The 26,025-nt window shown below is 44.9% G+C and overlaps 1 pseudogene; it reads right to left on the bottom strand.

Annotated features, from left to right (window-relative positions):
- Window positions 1-82: 82 nt before the first annotated feature.
- LOC131483168 (TBC1 domain family member 12-like) lies at window positions 83-25,778 on the bottom strand (annotated as a pseudogene).
- Between the last annotated feature and the right edge of the window lie 247 nt (window positions 25,779-26,025).

Here is a 26,025-nt window from a genome sequence, read left to right as displayed (position 1 = left end):
AAGGTGTTTCACTGGCTACTGGTTAGGAGTAAGGCCCGACCTTCCTGGGGTGAGGTTCAGGGAGGCTGGTGGGCCTTAGGAATTAAGCCACAGTGTGCTGGATGTTTCTTCCACAGTGTTCTTCGTTTCTTCCCTGCAAGGAAAGAGGAACAAGAGCTCAATACCTGATCCCCCATCGGGTTGTCAGACAGTTCTACAGAAACCAAAGCTGTCCTGCACCCTGGGAAGGAGCTGCTGCCCCTCCAGCAGGAATTAGACAAAAAGGCTTCAAACCCTCACACCCCAGTCTCAACCAAAGGTCTGTATATGGTACATTCTGATGTTCTGCATAATATCTGGTTGTTGTACCATGTGTTATGGATTAGACGCCAAGGCTCAGAGAAGCTATTTGTGTCCAAGGCTGAGCGCTTGTCTCCAGATCAAGCTCCCTCTTAACCCAAATGGCCACCAATGGCACTCCAACCTCAGGCTGCAAGTCCTTTCTTTCTTCCCTGGAGCTGACATTGCCCCCTTTTTCTCCTACACATACAGCAGTTCAGTTCTGTGGCAGGTCATGGCTTCAGACACTCTGTTACTGCTGCACTGTCCTCATAGCTGTTGTCTTTTGACCACTTGACTGTCACTATGTCATTTTGGAGCAAGTTCCAATTCTGACCTGTGATGTTTCCTCCCATTATTCGTGGTGGCTGAGACGTCCATGGAAATGGACTGTCCAGCACTGTGGCAAGTCTTCCAAGTCTTCAGGTCTCTGTCATTTTCTTTGTTGACCTTGGTCTCTCCCTTCCATGATGACCTCTGAAAGTCAAGTCCCTGTGTTGTTTACTGTGATCCACTCCAAGGAACCTGCTTTAACAGTCTTCTGATCCCATTTGATCACCCATGTTTTTCATTAGGTAGTGGAAACTGCTCATAGAGCTTCCAGGTTAGATGTTTTTTATGCTCAACTCTTTATAGCTATCTTCAATTGCCTTGTCTGTTACTTTGCTTTCTCTCTTTCATTTTTTTTTTTGGATTATTCTTTTTTCATTGCATTTCATTTTATAACATCGTCTCATAGGCTCTGATGTTCCCACAACCCCTCCCAGAGCCCTCCCCTCATGATGAATTGCTCATTTTTATTTATGTATTTTTTTTAGATTTATTTTATTTTTATTACAAAGTCAGATGTACTGAGAGGAGGAGAGATAGAGAGAAAGTGGAGCTGCCGGGATTAGAACCAGCGGACACATGGGATCAAGGCAAGGACCTTAGCCACTAGGCCACGCTGCCGAGCCCTATTTATGTATTTTTAAATGAATTGAAAGATAGGGTTACTGAGAAAAGGAGAGTTAGAGAGACAGAGAGCGAGAGAGAGAGAAAGAGAGCGCTTACATCTGCTGGTTCACTCCTCAAAAGGATGTAGTACCTGGAGCTGAGCTGACCCAAAGTCAAGAGCCTCTTCTGTGTTTCCCATGTGGGTGGAGAGGCCCAAGGACTTGGACCCTCCTCTGCAGCATTCCCAGGCACATTAGCAGGAAGTTAGATCAGAAGTGGAACAGCTGGGACTTAAACCTCAACCCATAAGGGATACCAGTGCTGCAGTCAAGGCTTAGCTCACTAAAACCATGGCACCAAACATTGTTGCTCACTTTTCTAATCCTAGTGACCAAACTCCAGGCAGAGCAGCATCTGTGGTCTGCTTACTGTCTGACTATGAGTTCATGACTGCTCAGGTGTCTCAGAGCTGCTTACACATCTCATGGCATTCCCTTTCACACTCTTCAACATGACTATTTCATATCTTTTTTCCCCACTCTTCTATTAGCATTCATCTGAAGCTGTCAGAATAAAACTCTGAGTCCCATGCCCTATCTCTACTCTTCATCATCTATCCTATCTCAGAAGACCAAGCATCAGGTTCCAATTCAAGACTGATGGCCATCCATGCCGTATAATCAAGGACTTGGGTCCTTTATTGACCACATTTCTCTTTCTCTGCTATGTCCTTAACCTCTTCGTGTTTATTAGCTTATTGCCATGGATGCATAGACATATGCACAGCCACCTATGTTTATTTATGTGTTTATCAATTTGACTTTATTTGAAAGGCAAATTTATAGAGATGGAGAGTTAGGGAGAGATACCTGCTATCCATTGGTTCACTCCTCAAATGGCCACAGCTGCTGCACCTGAACTGACTTGAAGCTCTGAGCAAGGAACTGCTGGGTACATGTGCTCCAGGACTTGAGCCAGCCACTGCTGCTTTCCAGGTCACAAGCTATCTTAAAGGCAGCAAGTCAGAGGGAGAGGGAGAGAAGCAGGCAGTTAGAGACCTAAATCTCCCATCCACTGATTCACTCTCAAAATGGCCACAGTAACCAGAACTGGGCCAGACTGAAGCCAGCAGCCAGGAGCTCCATGTGGGTTCCAGCATGGGTTCAGGAATCCAAGCACTTGGATCATATTCTCCTTCATTGCATCAACAGGGAGCTGGATTGCAGGTGGAATATCCAGTACTCAAACTGGTACTCCTGACACAAAGACTGCTATGTCAACCCCTACTATTAACCATTTTACTCTAGAAGTCAGGTGACATTCTTGTATGCACAGTTTGCTTGCATCTGCCTCATGTATGATTTTTATGTCCTTTTTATTATATCATAAGGTCATGCAGTGTACCCAATTCTCTCCCCTCCAATTGCTTTGTTTTGATGGATTTCTGTGTTCAGAAGGTTTTGAATGTATGTGATATATGACCTTGTGTTGGTTTTTTTCACTTAGCATAATAAAATTTGTGAAGCTTACCATGTGTACCTCTTGATTCTTTTTTAAAAATTATTCAATAGTTTGAAAGGCACAGTTATATAGAGAGCAGACAGAGAGATCCACAGGTGATTACACTGGCAAGAGTTGGGGCAGGGTGAAGCCAAGAGGATTGAACTCCCTTCTGGTCTTTCGTGTGGATGGCAGGGTCCAAGCAGTTAGGGCCATTTTCCACTGCCTTCTGGAAAGAATTAGTAGGGAGCTGGACCAAAGGCAGAGCAGTCAGGACTAACCAGCATCAGTATGGAATGATGACGTCAGAGGTTGTGCCTTATGCAGCTGCACCACACCACAGCCTTCTGTTTATTTGCTGTAATAGTCTAGTGTTTGTAAGTACCAAATCTGATTGATCCATCCATCTATTGGAGGCATTTTTATTGTTTCTACCTTTTAGTTGTGACAAATAATGCTACTATGAACATTCATGTACAAAGGATGTATTTGCATGCTCTTCTCAGTTCTTGGGTTTTCCTTGAGGATTTGAGTTGCTGCATATGGTAGTTCTATATTTAAAATTTTGTTTAAGTAACTGCTAAATTATTTACTACAGGGATGTACCATTTTATGTTCCCAATGGCAATGCATTAGGGTTCTAATTTTTCCCATATTCCCACCCATGCTTACTTTGTTTCTCCTTGAACTGGTAGCTGTGCTGGTGAGTGGAAAGTGCTGTCCAATTGTGGGTTTGACTTTCCTAAAGATTAGGACAGAGCATCTTTACATGTGCATTTGACTGCCTTCCCTTGAGAAATGTTAATTGCAACCCTTTGCACATCCTTTAACTGGGCTGTCTTTTTGTTTGTTTGTTTTAAATCTTCCCATTATTCTTTATTTAGGTAACCTACTACCTGCTCACATATTGTGCTATAATTTATTTTCCTAGCTTTGAATAAAGATGTGAAATAAGTATGTTTTGTAAAGTGGGCAATGTGTCAGGATCTTGAAGCTTTCTTCTTTTTTTGGTAACCGTATTGCTTCGTCAAATGCATTATATAAGATTATCACAATGATTTTGCATTCTTGACCACAATTAGTACTACTCTATGGACATTTATTATGATTACATCTGATCAAAGTATCAGCATCCCAACATGTTGATGTTGCATGGATTAATAGGTGTATATACATAGAATAATCCAGAACATGAATGTGAAGAAATAATTTGAAAGTGCATCTGAAAAGATTTTAAAATGCCATAATTCAGTTTGATCCCATTTTAACAAACAGAAACATAAAAATGAACATATAGGAATAATGAGTATGATGAGCCAGAATATTTACTTGAAATATGAACTTTCTCAAAGGAATTTTTTTGTTTTCTTAAATTAAAAAAAAATATTTTTATTATTTTTAATAATCTTACTTAGTTGATTAGGGTACGAAAGGTCAAGGGCTACAGGGTGAAAGTGGGTAATACCATTGTTTCCACACTAATATTATCATTTTTTTTTTCCTGTATCTGGGGTCAGGGGAGAAACAAAAGGAAAAGTCCCACCCAGTCTCCCACCCATCCCAGATCCCCAATGTGAGGCATGCTCTGAGGGTCCTGCTCAAGCAGTTTTGATAGTTTAACAATTCTGAATTGCTGCCAATCTGGCCATTTCAATCGCAATGAATCCTATTCAGAATCCACTGGCTGACATAGTCTCTTCATGGTTGGGGTTCTGAATTCAGCAGTTCAGTTGGAAGGATCTCCAAAGAAACTTCATATGAGATGATCCCAGACCCGATTCTTGCGTGAGTTTGCTAGTACAGGGTCCAACACTGTCCATAGCACCAATAAGCTTTTGCACATACTGGTCGTTGCTATTGCTGGGTTCGTTCTGTTTCCAGCCCTGTCTTCCTACTGAACCAACAGGTGTTGTGGTCCAGCTCGATCCTGCCCACTTCATGCATGGTCCTTATGCAAACCAGTGGGAGCTGCAGCCTAGTTGGGGCAACTCCCCATAACCCCCACGAGTTCTGCCCCCTACCATGGCTCCCATGCTTGCCAGTATGTACTGCAGGCTTGTCCAGTCTGTCCCACATCCCATTTAGCTCTCGTACATGTCAATGGGCATTGAAGCCTACTTCAATCCAACCAACCTACTATCCATCCCACACACATACTGGCAGTTGCCTTTCTGTCTAGGCACCCCTGCCCCTGTCCTGGTTTTTGTGCTGTCCAGTGAGAGTGGTAACCCCGAGGGAGGTGCCCACTATCTCTCTTCTAGGCCACTCCCACTCCCAGATTATGCACTCTCCAGGTGGTTCTGGCATTTGACTTGACAGAATTAGCTCCCAATGCCAGCCTCTGCCATCTGATGCTGCAGCTAAGCCCAACCAACCCTCATCCACTCTAATTTTTGCTTGCACTAGTCAGAACAGTCAGCCCAACCTGGCCCTTCTCTTGTCTAGCTCACATGAGGCCCACAGGTGTTATAGCCCTGCCTAGTCTGATCTGCCCCCGTCCCGACTCACGTTTTCCAATGGAAGTAGTCCAGCAGGGGAGCCCACATTCTCCTGTCGGCTCTGCCTCCTCCCCCCGATTTTCACATGTGCTGTTTGGTCCCTGCAACCACATCTGGTACGGCTCATCTCACCTTGGCATTCCTTAATGTGTACTTGTATGTGTCGCAACCGAACCTGGCCCGGCCCACACTCTGATCTGGTGCTTGGATTTGCCAGGGGGTGATGTGAACAGGTTCAGCCTGGTCTGCCCACAACCTATGCCAAATATATGCCAGTGGGGTAATTTCGATAGCCTGTTATGGGCTGTTTCCTATTGTGCTTCTTGTGCTTACCTGCAGGGACTGTGTCCTGCCAGAGATGTTGTCCAGGTTCCTCCATCAGAACCTCTCCCAGTGCCAGATTTTGTGCATACCAGTGGGTCCAAGAGCCAGCCCTGCTCAGCTCACCTCCTGTCCTAGCATGAACAGTGGCTTTTCCTTACTGGCCTTCAACTCAATCTGGTTCTTACTGTTGGATGTTTCAACCCAGCCATGGCTCTTTCATACCCCCATACAGCTCACATATGGTTCAGTAGTGGCTGAGATCTAGCCTAGTCTGTCACACATCTACCATGGTCCTCCAGAGCACAAGATGGTGCTGGAGTCTAGGCTGGTTTGGTGCTTTCAGTCCCAGTACACACTAGTGCAAGGTGAGATTATAACCATATCCTGACCAGAATGCAGCCCCCATTCCAGCCCATGTGCTCCTTGGTGGGAAACTCAACCCAGCTAGGGTGTCCCCTTAGCTCCCCAACTGGGCCTATTCCCAGCCTTAGATCACCCGCAGGCCAGTGGTTGCTCTGACTCAGCTTGGCAGAGCCCCTCACCTGTTTTGGGCCCTGACATAGATGCTGTGGCTTAGCGTCCCTGGCTCACGTAGATCAGTAGGTGCGAGGGCCTACTCTGCATGACCTGTGCTCCAGTGTGCACCTGTTCTTTCTTGTGAGTTAAGGTTTGGTCGACCCTGCTCTTTCTGCCCCCTTCCAGTTGCAGCCTGGCCCACCCCCACATCCTGTTGTAGGATGCACATTCGGGTGCTGCCTTGACCTGCCCAGACTGTTGTGGGCTCCTTTACCCGTCCGTGATGGCAGGTGGCATGGTCACACCTAGCTTAGTCCATCACAACCCCAGCTTGCTAGCTAACCAGGGGTTAGGCCCACACAACCCCACAGAGTCTACCCCCAGACCAAGTTCTCTCGCGTGCTGAATAATGTCTTGACCCTGTCAAATGTGACCACTCCACCACTCCACCACCCAGTTGGGTAATGGTACCTAACACTACCAAACAGGCCCCTATCCATAGCTTTGGTGTGGACTGGTGAGTGGCCATCAGTGATGCTGCATGCTAACAGCCCATCTCTGGATTCCTAATTGGAATGGTGAATCAGTCTAACCCAAATTATCCTATGGATATTTCCCTCCAAACCATCTGGTCTCAGTCCCCATGCATGCCTGAAACTTTCATGACCCTGAACTGGGAATCATCCAAAATTTACCTCTCACCTACAATGAAACTGGCATTATTCACAGGTGTCCCCAGGCAGCAACTACATAAATTAAAAATCCCAGAGTTTGTTGCCGGATGGCTAGCAGGCAAAGCTGTGCACAACTTGGTGCACTGGCCACCCAAGGTCAAGGACTCCTTCACTGCATTCCAGCAGTGTCTTTGGCATGAGTCCCCAGCATTGGGTCCAAGCTCGCAGGAGCATCCCCCATAGCCATCTCAAGTTCCCTCATGGCAGACTTACCCTGAGGGAAGAGCTCTCTTGGGTCCTGGGGGAAGCTGAGGACTCCTTCACTGCCTTCTGGCAGTGTCTTTTGCTTGAGTCCCCAGCTTTGGGTTTGACCTGGCAGGGGCATCCCCCACAGCCGTCTCACTGCAGGGAGCTGCAGTTGCCCCCAACCCCAAAGCCAGAACCCCTCCCACACTCTCCCAGCCATAAGATGTTAGCGGCAGGGAGGAGCTAGGATTTCAATCCAGTTCCCAAGTTCCCTCATGGCGGACTTACCCTGAGGGAAGAGCTCTCTTGGATCCTAGGGGAAGCCGAGGACTCCTTCACTGCCTTCCGGCAGTGTCTTTGGCTTGAGTCCCCAGCATTGGGTCTGACCCACCAGGGGCACCCCCCACAGCCGTCTCACTGCAGGGAGCTGCAGTTGCCCCCAACCCCAAGGCCTGAACCCCCAACTGGGCTGTCTTTAATAATGTGTTGTAAGGATTCCTCATATGTTTTTGATAATTACTTTATCAGATCTATAATTTGCAATTTTTTTTTTCATTTTGCGAATTTACTTTTCACTTTCTTAATCAGGTCCCTTTGATCAAGGACTAAAGTTTCAACTTTCTACAAAGTTTTATTTATCTGTTATTTTGTTGTGTGCATGAGCTGGCCCCCAAAATGTATATTTGTAAATTTGGGGGTGTTTGGTACCCCTTGTAATTCATATGAATTAAAGCATTACCTTTTTTCATTTATGCAGAAGATGTTTTTTGATATTTTTATAAAGGTTTATTTATGTATTTTTTTATTTGAAAGGTGGAATTATAACTAGAGTGGGAGAGAGCCCTTCCATCCCCTGGTTCACCTCCCATGTAGCTGTAGTGCCTTGGGTTGGCTTGGGCTGGGTTAGGCTGAATACAGGAGCAAGGAGCTCCATCTGGATCTCCCACATTGGTGGCAGGGGCCCAGGTACTTGGGTGGTCTTCCATTACTTTCCCAGGTGCAATGCAAGAAACTGCATTAAAAATGGAACAATCATTGGTGTTTAGATGGATTGCCAACACTGCGGTGGCAGCTCAACACTGTATGCCAGAACAGCAGCCCCACAATGTTGTGGTTTTAGAAGAAATTGCAATGTGTCTGTAGAATATTTTAGGTAACTTTTATTACTTTCCTAAATGTTTTATTAGGTGTGAGGTTTACAAACATGACTGGTGTTAGCAATAGTGGTGTAGCTGCGAGGGTGTTACAGCTACAGGCTGCATAGTGAGAATCACCAATGGTGTGGCATAACTTGTGGCTTTTTCCAAGGCTACCACTCTTGTGGCCTGCAAATGTCAGCCCACACATCTCCCTGTGCTTGTGAACTGGCTTGTTGATCCACTGAATGTCAGGGTTTGCTCTGACAGCTTTATGGAATGGATCAATTAAGATAACTTCAGGAAATTTGTGTGTGAAATCTTCACCAATCCAGTAAGAATGCAGGACATGCAGAGCCCTACAGTGATGCCCAGTTCATTATTTGGTAACAGACTGCAGGTTTTGTTCAAATTTGAGCTGGTTAACATTGTGATGGATGGGCTAACCTTAAGTCACACCCTGAGGCACGGGGTCACCACTGCACACGAGAATTCTATATATGACATAACCTAGCTTGGCTGTACCTTGCCAGGCTGGGTGGAATTGGGCACAAGTGCAGCATCGAGGGCATCACGTCTAACTGCTTCCTCCTCCACAGTTCCTGGAGGTACTGGTAGACAGCCACCATGGCTCACCTAATGGTTGCTGGCTGATGGAAAGAAAGATGTTGGAAGGAAGATATTATCTTAACATTATTAATTCTTTTAATCCATGAGATGTCTTGTATATGCTTAGTTGATCCATAATGTATTTTGGGAAAATCTGGATTTTCAATGTACAAGTCTTTAATCTGCTTGGTTGATTCTCCCCACCCCCCTTGGTATTTTAGTTCTTTATATTCTATTGAATTCAAAATGGTCAGTGACTAGATTTTGAATGCTTTTAATCTTCTATCATTTGTTGAGGTTATTTTCTGGTCTAACATCATTTACTCTGGGACATATTTATTGTGATTCTCAGAAACGTCTGTATTCTGGTTTTGAATGGAATGTTTTATGTATATCTAACAGATCTACTTGCTTATGTTGTTTGTGTTGTATTTCTCAAACAGAAGGATCTAATTAGGTTATATTGCTCTAGTCGTGTCTTTAGTGATCTGCCAAGTTTGACTATTCAAAGTGAGTTATTGAATTTTCTAATTATTGTTAGTAGACAACAGCCTGTTCCATTAATTCTGTCAGTTTTTGTTTCATAGTTTTTGAGTCTTATTGTTACATGTATGTGTACATCTTTTTTAATATATATTTTTATTCATTAATTACATTGTATTATGTGACACAGTTTCATAGGTACTTGGATTCTCCCCACCCCTCCACAAACCCTCCCACCATGGTGGATTCCTCCACCTTGTTGCATAACCACAGTTCAAGTTCAGTTGAGATTCCCCTGTTGCAAGCATACCAAACATAGAGTCCAGCATCTTATTGTCCAGTCAAGTTCAATGGCTTCTTAGGCATACCCTCTCTGGTCTGAAGGCAGAGCCAGCAGAGTATCATCCCGATCAATTAAAAGCTCCAACATACCATCAGCAAAAATTTACATCATTATGGAATTAATTGACATAGTAATGAGTAACCAATATGTTAAAAATAAATGCGAGTTCTTAAACACCTTCTGTGACCACCTCAATGACATTTCAATTTCAGTGTGTACATCTTTTTGATGGGATAACTCTTGTATCACAACGTAATAGTCATTGTCTCTTGTACTAATTTTTGAGTAGCACCGTATTTTGTATGATAGTTACCCAAGCTATCTTCGGTTACTACATCCATATAGTGTATGTTTCACATTCTTTCTCTCTTGTCTGTATTCTTAGAGTAAAGTCAGTCTCTTATAAATAGAATTTTTGCTTTGTTTTGTCTGTTATAAACATCATTTGGCTTGTCTCTCCCTTTTAATTGGTAAGTTTAATTATTAGCTTACATTTAAATTAATTCCTGACAAAGAATCACTTTGTCTTCTTCCTATGTTTTCTGTGATCCTCACATCTTTTCCTGTAGCTGCTACTCTACAAAACTGACCTCAGTTGAATTCTTTGATGTGCTGTTTGGATCTCTTTCTTGAAGTTCATTAAGTTTATTGGTTACATAGAGTTTTTTTAATCTATTTTATTGTATTGTTGTTGACAATCTACATAGTTAGTTACGGTTAAAGGAAAAAAAAGAGAAAAAAAAAACGTTCAGGGGGTTTAGGGAAGTGGGTAATACTATTATGTCCATATTGTTTCCATCGTGTATCTGAGGTAAAGGGGGATATTGAGGGAGAAGCCCCACCCGGTTTCCCATCCACCCCAAGTCCCAGATATGGGGCATGCTCTGAGATATTTGCTCAAGTGGTTTTAATAGTTCTCCAGTTATGAATTGCTGCCAGTTTCACTCGATGAGGTCATCCACTGATTGATATGGTCCATCATAAGGTCTCAGTTTGCCCCATATTTCGCTGCCAACAGATAGCTGAGATGAATGTTTGACCTGTTCTGTCTTCTGTCCTTTCTTGGTTAGAGTTCTGAGTCCAGCAGTTCGATTGGGAAGATCTCCAAAGAAACCTTGAGGTATTCCCAGACCAGATTCTTGTATGTTCTAGCAAGCACAGGGCCTGGCACAGTCCATCACCCCAATCAGCTGGTGGTTTCAATTGCTGGGTTGGTTCTGTATTCGGTCCCGAGTGTTGCAGTCCAATCTGGTTCAGCCCTTACATCAACCAGTGGGATCTGCACCCTAGTCGGGGCAACCCACAATAACCCCCACTAGGCCCGCCCCCTACCCTGGTTTGCCAGTATGTATAGCAGAAGACCAGTCTGTCCCCCATCCCATTTGGCTCTGGCACTTGTCAATGGGTATTAAAGCTTAGTTCTATCTAACCAACTCAACCATCCAGCCCTCATGGATGTTGTTGAGTGCCTCTCTATCTAGCCATCCCAGCCCCCGTCCTAGTTTTCATGCCCTCCCACGGGACTAGTGACCCAAGAAGGGGGAACCCACTTTTTCCCTCCCAGGTCTCTCTCTGTCCCGGTTTATGCACTCTTTAGGTGGTTCTGTGATTTGACTTGACAGAATTAGTCTCCAGTGCCAGCTTCTGCCAGCTGATGCTGCGACTATGCCCAAAATCCCTCACCCACTCTAATGTATGCTTGCACCAGCAGGAATAATCAGCCCAGCCTGGCTTTTCCCTATCTAGTCCACATGCTGCACACAGGTGTTGTAGCCTTGCTTAGTCTGGTCTGTCTCTATCCCAGCCCACACTCTCCAGTGGGAGTAGCTGTCCGGCGAGGGGACCAGCCCCTTAATCCCCCTGTCAGTTCTGCTCCTCCCTTCCTGGATCTCACATGTGCTGGTTGGGTGCTGCATTCATATCCAGTACAGGCAACCACATCCACCATTCCATAATGTGTACTTGTTTTGTCGCGACCAAACCCAGCTCATCCCACACTCTGTTCTGGTGATCAGGTTTGCCAGTGGATGACATGAACTGATTCAGCCTGGTCTGCTCCTGACCCATGACGGATGTGTGCCAGTGGGAAACTTTCCATGGCCTATTCTGGGCTGTTTCCTATCATGCTTCTTGCGCTTACCTGCAGGGACTGTGTCCTGCCAGAGGAGTTGCCCAGGCTCCTCCATCAGAACCCCTCCCAATGCCAGATTTTGCACATGCCACGGGGTCCTTGAGCCAACCCTACTCAGTTCACCTCCTGTCCTAGCAGGAACAGTGGCTTTTCCTGTCTGGCTTTCACCCCATTCTGGTTCTTGTTGTTGGATGTTTCAGCCCGGCCATGGCTCATCCATAACCACATATAGCTCACACACGGCTCAGTAGGGGATTGAGACCCAGCCTAGTCAGTCCCACATCTACCCTGGTTCTCCATGACACCAGATGGTGTTGGGGTCTGAACTGGCCTGGTGCATCCAATCCCAGCCCACACTAGTGCCTCGGGTGACTACACCTGCTTCCTAGATAGAACGCAGCCCCCATTCCAGCACATGCGCCCCTTGGTGGGAACCTCAACCCAGTTAGGGTGTCCCCTTAGCTCCCTGATTGGGCCTGTTCCTAGCCGTAAATCATGCACCTGCCCGTGGTTGCTCTGAGGACCAGTAGGTGCAAGAGCCTAGCTCGGTATGACCTGTGCTCCATCCTGGTTTCTAGTTTTGCTTGTAGGCAAAGGTTTGCTCAGTCCTGCCCAGTACATTCTGTTCCATTACCAATTTACACATTTTGGAGCTACTATGCCCTGCTTGGCCAACCCCCAGATCTGGACCACGTGTTCACCAGCGAAAGCTATGACTCACCAGGGGAGCTTCCCAAGTTCCTCCACTTGATCCACTCCCAGACCCAGTTTACATACATGCCATTGGGTTTTAGGCCAGTGCCCGGTGTACTCTGACCTCCCATTTGGCCTTGTATGAGCTGGTGAATGTTGCAGCCCGGCCCAACCCACGTCCCATTCAGGATGCACATTTGGGTGCTGCTGCCTTGCCCAGTCCAGTCTACGGTGGGTCCCTTTACCTGTGACTGATGGCAGGCTCCTTGGTCACACCTAGCTTAGTCCATAACCACCCAAATTTTAGGTTTACCAGTGGGGCTAAACTTTCTACAGGGTGTGGCCCACACATCCTGCACAGAATCCACCCCAGGATAAGGTTTTAGAGTGCTACTTGATATTATGGCCCTGCCTAATGTGACCAGTCTCCTGAACCATCATCATGTCAGGCAAAAAAAATATCCGGCTACACAAGCCGGAGCTTATCTTTTGCATGATAGGTGTTCAAAGCTCAGCATTATTAAGTGATTAGAAGTTCTTCAGAAAAAGAGTTACTGGCATTGGGAATCTTTAGGAATGACTCAGATCCCAGAAACAGTGGGGTCAGCCTAGAGCTATAAAAGCAGCAATTTGGACATCCATTACCCTAGAGCTCCTCACCCGGGCCCAGCTCAGCATGAGCACATGTTGGCTAGGATCGGGATCCGAGCAAGACGCTCTCTCCTGCAGCCCCCAACAGCCTCCTGGCTGCTGAAGTTTTAACCCGCAGGCCCAAGGTTGTGCCTCACCCCAATCCCGTCTACCGCCCAATGAGGGCCTTGGGTGACCCCAGACCCACCCAGTCCCAGAGACTCCCCCCCTCGGTGTACTCACCAGAAAGGAAGCAGCCTCTGAATCCAGGTGGGCCCGGGCCCAGCTCAGCATGAGCACATGTTGGCTGGGATCGGGATCCGAGCAAGACACTCTCTCCTGCAGCCCCCACATAGAATTTTAGCTCAACTAATTTGTGAAGATTTCAGTTAGAATTTTTTCAAATATCCTTTTTCTGCTTCCTTTGGATTTTCTCCTTATTTGTACACTGGTATTATTGACAGTGTCATACAGACTATCCATATTTTAGGCCAGACACTTTCAAATGATGTGTTTTCACATTTGTTGAATTTTCTGCCCATTCAAATCTGCTATTGAAATCTAGTGAATTTTTGAGTTCATATTATTGTAGGTTGCAGTGTAAGAATTATGATGCATTTCCTTTTATAATTTCTGTTTCTGTTGATAGTCTGTATTTGTGGAGACACTGCTTATCTTTTAGCTTTTATTAGTGATTTCTTATCTCTCAGTATACTGAATATGGTGATAAAGGCTTAAAGCTTTGTTAGGTTCATTGCCTGGACGTCCTTAGGAAACACGTCTGGGTCTGGTTTGCGCTGCTCTAAAAGAATACCTGTGGTATTATGAAATTTACAAAGAACAGAAGTATGCTGTTTTTCATTTCTGGAGGCTAGTAAGGCCAAGATCAAGGTGCCAGTGTCTGGAGGGTCTTCCTGCTTCCTCTTCATGTGGTAGAAGCCAGAGGGAGAAGAATGTGTGAACCCACACCCACAAGCACTTCTGATAGTGGCCTTCATCTATTCATGAGCTCAGAGCCCTCCTGACCTAGCCGCCTCCCCAGAGGCCCCACCTCCTGGTACTGTTGCATTGGTGATTGTTCCCAACTTGGGAATTTCAGAGGATTCACACTGAAATGACAACAGTTTTTCTTAATTTCTCCTATCAGTGGGTTTGTAATTTTTTTGGCATGTATTATTGTAAAGTAGGTATTTTTGATATTTATACTGTGGTAACTTTAAAAATCCTCAGGATTTGTTTCTGAGATTATTTCTGCTGGCTTTTACATAGTGCATCCAACCTCATGTGGTTTGTTAGTCTCTTGCTTGTGACATGTCCTTATCTTCTCTCTTCCCTACATCCCGTGCAACTGTGAGAAAAGGGTCTCCAGCAGGTAGCAGGTCACTTCACCATGGCTCTCATTTACCTCCTGAGAGTTCATTTTTAGTTCATACTTAACTTCTGCCTTTCCTGCTTTATTTACCTTTGGCCAACGTAGTGATTTGTATAAAACTGTACTTTCAGAAATGTATTTTTCTGTTAGTTGTTTCCTTAGAAGAGGGAATAAGGTCTATATTGTTCCATGGCTGGTAACAGAAGTTGTGCTTCATTCACTTATGCCAGTTTGGTTCTCTAGCTTAGTGAGGGTGCCCATGTGCAGGCTCCCATGACTGGATGTTGTGAAGCCCTCTGGCTGTTGCTCTGTGTTCATTTCACTTCTCAAGGGCATTTGACAGAACTGACTCCTGCTATAACCCTAACTTACTTCACATGACATCATTCTTGTGATTTTCTGCTCTTTTTGGTGGGGTGTGTTTATGCATTCTCTAGAGGTTGAAGTGACTCAAGGTTTGTTGCTGTGTTATTTCTTTCTTCCTGAATTACCAACTTTCTTCCTGAATTCCCAGTTTCATAGCTCAGAACATGGATTGTATGCCAGTTAGTTCCACAGCTGTATTTCCAGCTCAGAGGTGTGTTCATACACACACACACACACACACACACACACACACGCCTGTATCTTCAGCATTGGTACTTACATGTCTAAGACCTCTTATGCTTCATAAATCCAAAAATGGAACTCTTTATTTGCTATTTCTCAGCCTGTTCCTCTTTGCTTTTTTCTGACTTTGAACATAATACCACTGTGTAGCTTGGGTTAAGAGGGAACGTAAGAGCTGTACTCAGTTCCTTCCTTTTCCTGATTTGTAATATTTATTTCTTCGTAAATCTGCTTGGCACATTGTCTGAAACAGGCATCAGTAAGCTTTCTCTGTGTAGATTTCAGCTTTCAGGCTGTGTGGTTTCTGCTACAACTATCGGCTCTGCCGTTACATCTGGGAAACAGTCCTACTAATACCTGATGAGCGGTCATATTGAGATTGGACCTGAGGATGGCTGGATTTGGTCAGCAGCTCATAATTGGATCTCTTGCCTGAAATATCTCTAACCTACCATTTTTCTCATCTCTTCCGTCATCCTCTAGGTTCAAGTCATATATTTTGACTAGTAGAAGAGCCTCTTTCTAGCCCTCTCATTTGAACTTCTCCCATCTGTTCTCCACCCAACATGCAGAATAATTGTAAAAACACAAGGGAGATAATCTTTTCTCTTGTTTAAAAGACTTCAATGATTTCCCATTGCTGCCTCATAAAGGCCACATTGCTTTGTAGGACGTAGGCTTAGTCTGACTCTTGAACTTGACTGTCATCCTATACTATTCTTGCATCCTATACTGTTCTCTTTTCTCACCATGCTTGTGCTGAATAAAGGTGTCAAGTGATATGACTGAATATCCACCTTTGCTCTCCTGTGAAGCTGTAATGCAGTCCAGCACCTTTTCTTTCCCACAGTTGGGCATTGTCTAGACATTTAGGGAAATTTGAAGTGGACTTTTTATTAGATAATACTAATGTGTATTAATTTTCTTATTTGTAATTGTTGGTTTTGTGTTTCTTTAGATCATGTGCTTTTTATTTGTTGTGATGCATTCTTCGATGTATTTCAGGGTAAGATTTCATAGGGGCTACAGCATTCTCCCAGTGATCAAACATGAGATTCATTAGGATGTCAACCTACTAATAAAGTCTTGCTTTTGCTCTTCCTTTTTTTTTAATCCTGTGATTGGAAATCAAGAGCATGGATAGGTCCTCCATTTGGTGTTTCATTTACCAGATGAATGCATGGTAAGAGCTGAGACACACAGAATACAAATGCTTCCTCAGTGTCTCCCACATGGATGCAGGAGCCCAAGGACTTGAATCATTTTCTGTTTTTCCCAGGACCTGAGTGGGGAGCTCGATGGGAAGTACAGCACTAGGAAACCAACTGTACACAATTGGGGTGCCAGGCACAGGGTCAGCTCAACTTTGGTTATTGATGTATTAACAAGAATATTATGTTTTATTTGATTCATATTTATTTATTTATTTCACTTAGGATTTATTGACATTTACTGCAAAGGCAGGTTCACAGAGAGCAAGAGAAGTACAGAAATCTTCTATCTGTCAGTTTACTCCCAAATTGGTCACATTGGTCAAATCTGAGTCAATCAAAAGCCAATGTCCAAGAGATTTTTTTGGGTCTCCCACACGGGAAGAGGATGCCAAGAATTTAGACCATCCTCTGCTGCTTTCCTAGGCTACAGGCAGGGAGTTGGAAAGAAAGTGAAGCACCCAGGACACAAACTGACTCCTATATGGGAACCCAGAACTTGCAAGGGAAGGATTAGTCAATGGAGTCATCATGCCAGGCCCTTCACTTGTATTGAAAACAAAACACAAAAAACATTGAATGGTCATACGTAATTTGCTTTGCAAGGCAGACACAGAAAGACACAACCATCTTCTATCCAGTGGTTCACCCATGAAGAGCTGCCTAGCTGAGGCTGACACGCATGGGATCCAGGAGCCCAAATGTTCATGTAGGTTTGCCCTGGGTTCGCTTGAGTCATCGGGGATGCCCGATCCTTGAGTCATCACCTGCTGCCCTACCATGGTGTGCATGGTCAGAGAGGTTGCCTCTCAAAAGGGCAGCCAGGAGAGGAAGCAGAGGTTGGGTTCAGGGTGTCCCAAGCCACAAGCTGACTGTTGTTCCACAGGCTTGCCCCTCTGGGGCTGACCTAAGAGCTGGCCCTAGGGTTGCATTGGGAGTTCAGACAGGGAGAGAAGGCTTGGTGCAGTGTGTAATTAGCTTAAGAGTCCAATGGAACCCACTGGCAACCAGTATGGGTGCCACTTTGTGTCCCGGTTACTCCACTTCTGATCTGGTTGCCTGTTGATTTCCTGCAAAGACAGTGGAGATTGGCCCGAACCCTAGGGACCCTGCACCCATGGGAGAAACCTGGAAGAACTTCCTGGCTTCAGATGGTATTAGCTCTGGCTGTTGTGGTCCTATGGGGTGAGAACCAGCCAGTAGCTAGATCTCTCTCTTGTTTCATGTCTCTCCACTCTCTAACTTTGTTTGTCAGTTCTGCATGAGATATCTTACAGAAAAAGACCTCCTTCCACTCTGGAGCAGGCCCTGAGGCTGCTGCTTGAGACAACTGCATCCCTCAATCAGTGTTCCTGGCTAAAATTCCCACTTCTGGCTCCTGAGGCCACCTGGCTTCCCACCAACAGACCCTGGGAGGCTCAGCAAATTGGCTTCCTGCTACTCTTGGGCAAGACCTTGATTGTGTCCCTTGCTTATGGAGCTTGTCCCAGCCCAGACCCAGCCATTACAGCTCCTTGTGAAATGAACCAGCAAATGGGAGCTCCTCGATCTTTAATACATCTTTTTGGAAAGGCCACTACTAAAATTTCCAGGTCTACTGCAATAGAGCATTTTACTTCCAGGACCAAACTTCAAGAAACATGTTCAAAATTCAATTCCCACATGTTTCAAAAGGCCTGATTCACACAACTCATGAATAAACAGTCCCCCTGAAATTTTGACACACACTAGGCCAAGGAACTAGATAAGTGAAAGTCCACACCTTCACAGGATGCTTTCCTCACTGGTTAGAACCTCCATAAAGATGACCCTAAAGAGGTGGGGCTATGTTATTTGCAAGTCTCACCCTGGTCTTCTAAGGACAAAGATGATAGAGGTGGGGCCCAGCACATTATCCTGGTGGCTCAATTCTCACCTTACCTGCACCCCCCTCACCCCAGGGATCCTGAGATCCAACAGAGCCGGAGCTCTGGGTGGAGCCCTGGCTGCTCCACATGTCATTCAGCTCTCTGCTTGTGGCCTCGGAAAGCAGTCCAAACATGTCCCAGGCTTGTTGGTACCCTGAAGCCTCAGGACACTGAGATGAAGCCCCTGGTTCCTGGCATCAGATTAACTCAACTCTGGACTCGGGTACTGGACCAGCAGGCAGAACATCCTCTCTGAATCTCCTTCTTTCTGTCCATCTTTGCTTCAAAAAAATAAGGAAATGCTTCATAAAGAAAGAAGAACAAGAGGAAAAAGAAAGAAAAAACAAGATAAGAAGACACCAGCTTGCAGAGCTATTGGAAGAGCTTGAGGGAATCCATGCGATGTGCAGTGAGGGAAGAAAACTTTGGGCAAAGTTTCCCACTGTCCACTGTGTCTCCCTAGTGCCCATACAAAACACTGCACCTGTAAGTGCCAGAACCCTGTTGGAGGTCACAGCCACAAGTACAACTCCTCCATCAGGGACACAAATTTGTGCCCCCTCAGGTAGAACAGTAATCACGCTATCCTCGCCCCTCCCCCACACTCCACACCTCCACATCCCTGACTCACACACAGACATCCAGAAGGGGACCAACGTGTGGACCAGATAGCAGTTTCATACAACAGGGCTTGGAAGTGGCTTACCTCATTGCCTGGCAACCGGGGCGTAGCTTGCCTCTTTCTCCTTGGAGACGCCCTCAGTGACGTGGCACATGCGTGGTCACTGATAGACCAGACCAGCCACAGCCCCAGCTGCCTCCTGCTGTGGGCCTTGGAGCCCTGGTGCTGCTCAGAGCCTTGGGCAGAGCTGTCCAGGGAGTCCGGGACCAGGACTTCTGGCTCTTCCCTGCGTTGTTACACTTTCGCTGCTTGTGTGGGATACTTCCAGGTAAGGCCATTTGTGTGCCAAGGACAGCCTGTCAGAATCCTTAGCTCTCTTTAGCCAGAGTTTAAATTTTCTGAGCTGAATGACTTGCCCAAGATCTCGCTGCAAATGTGTGACCAAGAACAGTCAAAGCTGAAAACTGTCTGAGTCTTGCTAAATGGCTCTTTCTCCATTGTTAGGTGATGAAGTTATAATCTTTTTAACATTCCTGTTTTATTAGCAGAGATATGTACTCAGTAACAAATACAAAAATGACAATCCTGGCAATAATAGAATTATGTCATGTGTACCAAATCAGTACAGATGATTTTCTTTAATTAATTTTGTATGGAGGGATGTGGTGAGTCAGTAAAAATCTAACAAAGGTATGCAATTTTATGGAGTATTGGGGGAGGACAGAGAAGGAAGTAATTCATGGAAAGCAAAATTAAGAAAACATGGACCTATTGAATCTGTAGACTCCCTAGTCGTTTAAGATGGAAGAATTTATCAACTTGAAAGTGAGAAATAATAGTAGATATGGCAGAAGAAGTGGGTAGAGCTCAATTATGGGTGATCTTAAAGTTGAGCTAAATAACATGTGCTTTTCCCTAGAAACTTGTGCTTCCCAAATGTTATGCACTGATGTCTCAGTATCCAAACTTTTATAACTCTTGTTTTATCATTTAATCATTTTATTCAGAAAATTTTCACTTTGAAAGTACTTAACCCTGTCATAGTTAAAAATACATACAAAACCGTGGGTTTCTGGTCATTGGTTTACATATTTTTCTAACACACATTAAAATATACAGAGAATTTGTAAAAGTAAAAAAAAGGTTTTTTTTTTCTGTGCATATATATGATAAACCTCTGAGTCACTGGGGATACACACAAAATTTTCAGAGGGGTCAATCTTGTTCTCCCAAACACAAATTAGATAGGACTGAGTTAAAAGCAAGAAAGAGGCAGGGCATGTCACTGTGTTGGTTGTGTTAATCAAGTTAGGATTAGGTCAATGGTTGAGGCACCACTGAATTTAGTGAGTCTTACCAAAACTCTAGAGTTGATCATTGGCAATAGGACTGAAAGAACCACCAATAAACTACTGTTTGTTGAAAGCATGGATGGTTGGTGAGTGATTTTTAAGTGTGGAATGAATGAAAAAGAGAAGAGAAAGATGATATCCCCACTCCAGATTTCTAGTTTGGTTATTGGAAAGACAATGGTATCACAAAGAGAAAAGGGAAGTAAATAAAAAAAAAGAAAAAAAGCAAGCAGAGAGTGGATGGCACTAGATCTCCCAACTGAGTGTTATTTGTGGGACATTCAGGTGGAAATGGGGCTGTTGGATGTGTGAGTTGGAGCAGCAGATAGATTGGGAAGTTAAGTATATGGGAGTCTATGGCATTCATTACTAAATGAAAGTGTCTATGCTGAGAGGAGATATGTACCTAAGACCACATTCTGATAAGAGGGTATTTACACTTCAGAGTGAAAAGGTACTTTACCTTGGTGCAATCTTTCCTGAAGGACAAACCTAACTCCTATGATCACAGTCTCAGCCTTTCCCATGAGAACACGAGCTGTGACTGTTTTCCAGGTTTATCTCTCATTGAGCAGCCTTTGAGCAGCTTGTGGGGAATAGACAGCTTATTGCCTTTCTCTGGCTCAGTGGAGTGCATACTCGATGGGGTTTCTGGGACCTCGTAGCAATGTCCAGTGAGCAGCAAGGGAAGGGAGAAGGTCTGGGACAGGAGGTGAGGATAGAGGTGAGGAGGGAGGTAGAGGGTAAAGGAAGGGAGAGGAGTCAGGAGTTTACCACTTTGTGCTGCCAGAGGCTGCCCCCAATTGTGACCACTTCCAGGATGACCCGAAATTGGAGCTGGCATTGGAGGTGTAAAGCAAATTCTCAGAAACCAGTAACTGTCCTAAGCTGTAGCACCAGCAATGATGCAAATGTTATGTTTGGTTTCCTGGACTGTGTACAGAGTATCTACATGTAACACCAGTGAGCTCTGATCCTCCAGCTCCGTGTTCAAGAGGCAGTACTCTCTGTGGTATTGATTGAGCCATTTACCTCCCAATAAGTAGCCTTAGAAAAGGCAGTCACCAAAAATTCCAAAGATAGTTTAACACCAGAATTGTCTTTAGCTCAATCTACTGCAGGAGTCCAACCTCAACTTCACCCTGGATGCTGAACAAAACTATCCTAACTAATGTATTGCCCTTCTATCAGTGACCATAAGTCACTTTCCTATAGCCTTCCTCCCAACCATTTACACTTCAAGACCCTCCATTCTAGGGCCATCCCTAGAATTAGAAGGCCTTGGACAGCCACTCTCAACAGCATGACCAACATTTTCCTGAGTATATGTAGGTATAATCCTCTGGATCTGATCATGGCATATTTTTGTAAGACATCTGTATGTGGGGTGCTGTCTTGTATTCAATGTGAGTGAAATGCAGCAATTCTTCCCCTTCATTATCCTGGCCTGAAGAAGAAGAAGCGCCTTTGTAGGCACAAAGGGAACTGCAAGTTTCTCCCTGACACAGGATGAGATTGTCAAATATCATGTACTGTAAATAGGGAATGTAGAGGAAGAAGTTTTTGCCCTAGAGCTTGAGGCTTGACCAGAAGCAGCAGTGGAAGGTGCTTCCTAGTGACTTAGGGGAAGAAGGGAGGGTAAAGAGTTTGCAGGTGAGTGGGAAAAGAGAAGCTGCTTCCATATCCTCTGGTACCTGCTTGTGTGGCAAGCTAGGAAAAGTTGTCCCTAGATCCTGATTTTCGTACTGTAAGCACCCAGAAAGAAAACTAGAAACTATGCCATACCTCTTGAGTTCATGTCTGAGGGTGGGGGCAAGAGGCAAAACAGGGTGCACCTAGGAGAAGTTATCAACAATCTCAACCATGGGAAACATGCTTTTTGCTCAAGCAGTAAGGAGAGCTCTTCTGCCAAGGCTGGGGCAGAAAGACAGGTGGCAGGGAATTAAACATTAGATTTTTTTTGATCATTCTATGCATGCATCAGATGAAGTAGAGCCAAGAGACATGCAGGTTTGCATTGTGGGGTGGGATGGGGAAACTCCTAAAAGATAAAGCTATGCTCGACTGCAAGACTCTGCCTATGGATCCAAGGGTAAGCACAGTCTTAGCAATAAATGTCAATCACCAGCATATTGGTTATTTACTTCCTGATACTCCAGCCAATCTCCACAAACTGCATAAGGTTGGTGCTGAAGAGACTAACACCATGCTGGTCAGAAATCTCTGGCTTATACTGGGAAAACTTTTACACTGAAGGTAGTCTGCAATGGATTGGAGAAGTTGATGAATGCCAGAAATGACATCAGAAAAGTAGATGTCTCCATCATGGAACATTGGATTAGTGCAAATATTCAGATTTGGGGGATGCTTATAGGAATTTTTCCAAAGTAGGAATTAGAAGAATATTTGATGTGTGAATAAGAAATCTGCATAGTAAGTAGGAATGTTTGGAAGGTCACTGGAGGGGCATGGTTCTGCCTGCAGTACAAAGTTTTGTTCTCACATCAAATAGGGCATGTAAGAATACTGGCCTGAGGTTGCATTGTAAGTAATAGTATTTGGATTTTCAACCTGTGTGACTGGCTCTAGAGTTCTGATCATTGGCCTCACATGTGTAAGGCTCACAGGAGGCTTGTTGTCAGGTTCTTGAGAGCAAAGTAAAGTTTCTGTTGTAAGAAGAGGTCTGGGGCTTAAGATATGCTGCCTTCTGGTACCTGGTTGACAGCGCTCTGCAAAGATGCTGAGCCTGATGGGGTCTGCTCTGTAACTCAGTTCACACCTTGGAGAGGAGGTAGACAGGGACAGCAGTGTTCTACATCATTCTGGCCCCACGTTGAAATGCCAAACATTTTCAGCATAAATTCCCAGCCTCCTGAACCTGAATGTTATGTTGAGCCACTGTGAAGTGAGGCTTTATAGGAACAAAGTGTGCCAATCTGGGGAATAGAATGAAAAGTAGGAGAGAAAGTGACCTTTGTGGATTTTCAGTTGTACCTCCGAAGGCTTACCTAGGACATTTTTGTCATCAGTATAAAAAGTTCTCATCTTTCCCTACATGAGCCTGTTAAACTCCAGATCATTGTTTTCTGTTGCATTAAGCTGTTAGTTTTGTAGATCCTGCAGCAGCCACCAAGTCAGAATACCTTACCTGATTTAAGTGGTTCTGCCATTAGGCTGGTAGAGCCTTTCATTTCCTTGAAATCTGTTAGTGTGGACATGGTGTAGAGGTGCTGATGACAGAGGCTCGGGGCACTCAAAATAGCAGGAAGGAATTTGTGCTTTCAATTGTAAAGGCAATGGAGCCCTAGGCAGTGAGTGTGACAGCTGTCAGCCAGCACTCCCACAGGGTGGAGGCATACATTTTACTGATACTGCTCAATACTCATACATTGTAAGAGGTGGCTAACTCACTGCCCCACATTACCAGCCCTGAGAAACAATGTGAACAGCTTCACTAAGACAGACTTGAAATGTGTCCTTCAGTTGATTTTAGCACATTTGTAATAGTTGCACACTTATTAACACAATCTCAATGTAGACTGTTTTCATCAGTGAACATGGGGAATGATACCTTTTGCATTCTATATAATGTTCAGTCTTGACTTAATTGTGCCTGAGGCAGATTGTCTCTGATCAGCAAACAATTTTCCAATTTTTTTATTCAATTGGTTCTCTGATATTACAGATGAGAACTCCTCAAAGTTAACAAAGAGCATTTAATAGGAATGTAATTGTATAACATTTCAAATAATGTTATTGTGGCTACACACAGAAACCACCAATTTAATTTCAATTTAAAGAAAGCCGGGTGAGAAGGAAAGTAACATGGGAAGCTGATGAGTCTGTACTAAGACAGAAACTGAATATATGAACAAATATGGTTATACTGCTGCACTGGCCTGAGTATTTGTCCCTGATCCTGCATCAAGGCCTAGTCTACCCATTGAAATCCTGATTGGATGGCCAGACTGAGTGGTAAGGGTTTGATGTTCAGTGTCATGATCTAGTCTATCAAGTACATATCTGATGTAAGGCTGTAAGAGATAAAATGCAGAAACAGTTTGGAGAGATTTTTTTCAAGGAATACTTCCAATGTACCAAACATTTGAACATTGTGCTGTGATCCCCATGAAAAAGGGCCAATTGGCAGGACTTATTGGGAAGATTCATAAATGCAATGAAGACATCTGCTTCTTCCAAAGTAACAATGAGTGCTGCTGCAATGAAGGACAGCCCTGGGACATTACCAACGTCAGCTCTATGACGCCTATGCCCCTAAGATACCATATATAACGTCATGATATGGACCACACTTCTGAGAGATGTAGACATGGAAATGTACACGATATATCCAACAAATTAATTCCAGATTGGCCTCTCCATTAGTAATAACATACCGCACTGAAACTTTTTCACCATCCTTTTTATATTTTTAAAGATTAATTTATTTTTCTTGGAAAGGCAGGTTTACAGAGAGAAGCAGAGACAAAGATCTTCCATGCACTGGTTCACTCCTCAAGTGGCCACAATGGCCAGAGCTGATCTGATTCAAAACGAGGAGCCAGAAACTTCTTCTGGGTCTCACTTGCACGGGCAGTGTCCCAAGGCTTTTGGCCATCCAATGCTGTTTTCCCAGGCCACAAGCAGGGAGCTGGATGGGAAGTGGAGCAGCCAGGACACCAACTGACGCTCATATGGGATCGCTGTGCGTGTAAGGCAAGGATTTGGCCACTGAGTCATTGCACCAAACCCTCCACAGTTCTCCTGCTATTGAAAGGAATGTTTCAGGAAGTTCAGGACTGATATTTAGTTCATTTCCTAGAGCTAGACTCCACATTTTCCCACAACCACTAGGTGGCAACGTCTGCCACTGCAATTCTGACGCTCTGGTGTGAATGTGTTACTTCCCAAATGGGCAGGTTTCAATCTTCCAAAACACCTTTGCAATTGCATGCTTAGCTTCCTGTTTAAATCCTTCTTTAATGATTCCTTTTCTTTTAACACTTCCTATTTTAGGCTCATTCACCATCTCCTCTCATTCTTGTTGGTGACCTAAAGCTGCTTCCGCAGATTTGGCAGGAATCGGGGCAGGGTAGAAAACGCTCACATGCAAAGATCTTAGGGCCTTCTCATGTCCAGTCGTCCATGCTTCACATTTGTGCTGAATGATTTTGGAAGTTTCCTGAAAACTCTAAGAGGGACTTGACCAAATAATTTCCAAGCAGCAGCACAATAGCCAACTGATTTGAGTTCCTAAGTCCTTTTTGGAGAAGGGTTTGTGGTGAAGAAATCAGAGAAGCCGCTGCTGCTTGGAGCCAGAGTGGCGGTGCCCGCTAATCTCTTCTTTGAGATGGATGAGCTGTAGGAGACAGGTGGTCGCAGTCGCTCTGGCAGCTGCTCACCTCCCAAGTGTTTCTGGCATTCAAGCGAACTTAGGACAAGCTGAAGCAGACTCAGAGCCCGAGCCCCCACTAGTTCTCTCAACCGAGTTAGCTGGGACACGCCCTCCACCAGATGCCTTTGCTTAACTCCCTGCTACCCCAAGTCCTCCCTGGTGCTGCCGCCACTGGACAGGCTGTCCTGGAGCCACTGCCTGCACGCTGGGGCTGCAAGATATCTGCAGTGGCCACGGGGCAGCTCCGCAGGGGTTCTTGAAGTACCTTGCCATGTTGGACCCGCTGCCTATTCTCTCCGCGATCTTGTCACCAGAGCTCTCTGGGCAGAGGCGATCACAGGGGCTATGGCAGCAGGACTCTGGGCTTCCTGCAAGTCGCGACAGTCCCGCCTCGGCTGAAATCCAGTGTCTCAGTCATGCCTCCGTGAGCCAGGCTGCTTGTTCCGATTTCTGATCCTGGTCCCAGAGTGGGACTGCCACAGGCTGCAGGACACAGGCCTGGTCCCCTGGCACTGGAGAG

This window comes from Ochotona princeps, chromosome 24 (genome assembly GCF_030435755.1).
Source record: "Ochotona princeps isolate mOchPri1 chromosome 24, mOchPri1.hap1, whole genome shotgun sequence".
Taxonomy (NCBI): domain Eukaryota; kingdom Metazoa; phylum Chordata; class Mammalia; order Lagomorpha; family Ochotonidae; genus Ochotona; species Ochotona princeps.
Note: the sequence above shows the minus strand (reverse complement) of the source record. Positions and strands in the feature narration are given on the sequence as shown.